Source organism: Cyprinodon variegatus, unplaced genomic scaffold (assembly GCF_000732505.1).
Source record: "Cyprinodon variegatus isolate N-32 unplaced genomic scaffold, C_variegatus-1.0 Scaffold274, whole genome shotgun sequence".
Classification (NCBI taxonomy): domain Eukaryota; kingdom Metazoa; phylum Chordata; class Actinopteri; order Cyprinodontiformes; family Cyprinodontidae; genus Cyprinodon; species Cyprinodon variegatus.
In genome coordinates, this window is record NW_015150727.1 from 640735 (window position 1) to 642334 (window position 1600).

Here is a 1600-nt window from a genome sequence, read left to right on the forward strand (position 1 = left end):
CTGAGACGCATCTACTCATCAGGAGACCTCCCCTTTATAACCAGCTGCCAGACCTTGCTTCGACGCCGCAGTGTTGACCTTAGTTTGGTTAGCAATCTGAGCCTTAGAAACTGAAAGAATCTTTGTTCAGCCCAGCAGATCACCTCCGAAGGAGGCTTGAGGAACAGGACGCTCAGATCCTTGGACATGTGCATACCCTCCGTGAGTTACACACAAAGATTGAACATCAGAATCAAATGCTACAAACATATGCCAGCTACATGGGTAATGCTAACGCCACGCCAGCAGTACGTCCAGTTCCAGATCCACTTCCGCCTCCAAGGTCACCGGCAGTGACGTCACTTCCTGAGTTCTGTCCTAGTCCACCTGAAAGATTTTCAGGTAACCAAAAAGATTGTAAGGGATTTTTGTTCCAATGTCGATTACTTTTTGAGCATTCTCCTGGCAGTTTTCCGAATGACAGAAAGAAAATATCATTCATTCTTTCTCAACTCACTGGACAAGCCCTTGAATGGGCGGAGGCAAGGTTCTCCTCAGAATCCAGTTTCACTTGTAGTTTTTCCGAGTTCATATCAGAGTTTTCCCAAGTATTTAACACGACTCAGATAAAACTATTGACTCCCGAGCCCTGCTGAATTTAAGACAGGGAAATTCCACAGTGGCTGAGTTCTCCATCGACTTCCGGGTCAAAGCCGCAGCCTCAGGTTGGAACGAATGTGCACTTAAAAGTGCTTATTTTAAGGCCTTAAATGATAACATCAAGGATGAACTAGCCACGATCGACGAACCAATTAGTTTGGAGGATTTAACCCGTTTAACTATCAGATTGGATAACAGGCTCCGAACTAGAAACAACACTAGACAAAGAAGTCTGAATTTTTCTATGTCAGCCCCTGCATTAAATAATGCTTCTGTTTTTTCTGGATCCGCAGAACCCAGTTCCAAGCCTAGGTCTAACCAGACTCTTTCTGTGCCTGTCCAAGTCTTTCACTCAGATGGAGCGGAGGTCGAACCCATGCAGATTGGACACACAAGGCTAACCCCTGAGGAAAGACAACAACGATTTAGGGGCAATCTGTGTCTATACTGGGGTGAGACTGGCCATTTCATAGCTTCATGTCCGGCTAAGTCAAAAGCCAGGGCCCGTCAGAGGAATTGAGGAGTCTGACGGGCCATTTGAAAACTGAAAAAGCTCCTCATCTGATTTTACCTGCTACTCTTTTCTTTTCTAACCAGAACCTCACCTTGTCTGCTTTCATTGACTCTGGGTGTGAGAGTAATCTCATTGATTCTAACCTGGTCCAACAATTACACATTGAAACCGTTCCTTTATCCAAACCTCTCAGAGTATCCGCTAGTGATGGAAAGAAACTCCATCAAGTCACTCATCAAACACAACCTCTAGAACTTTTGATCTCTGGAAATCATCGTGAAACATTAAACTTTTTTGTTTTTCCTTCTGCATGCTCCCCCTTGGTGCTGGGATTCGAGTGGCTGGAACGACATAATCCCCATATCAACTGAGCTGAACGCCACACTGAGTCCTGGTCCACTCCCTGTCATGAGACATGTCTTCGTTCTGCAGCTCCTGCTGTTCAGT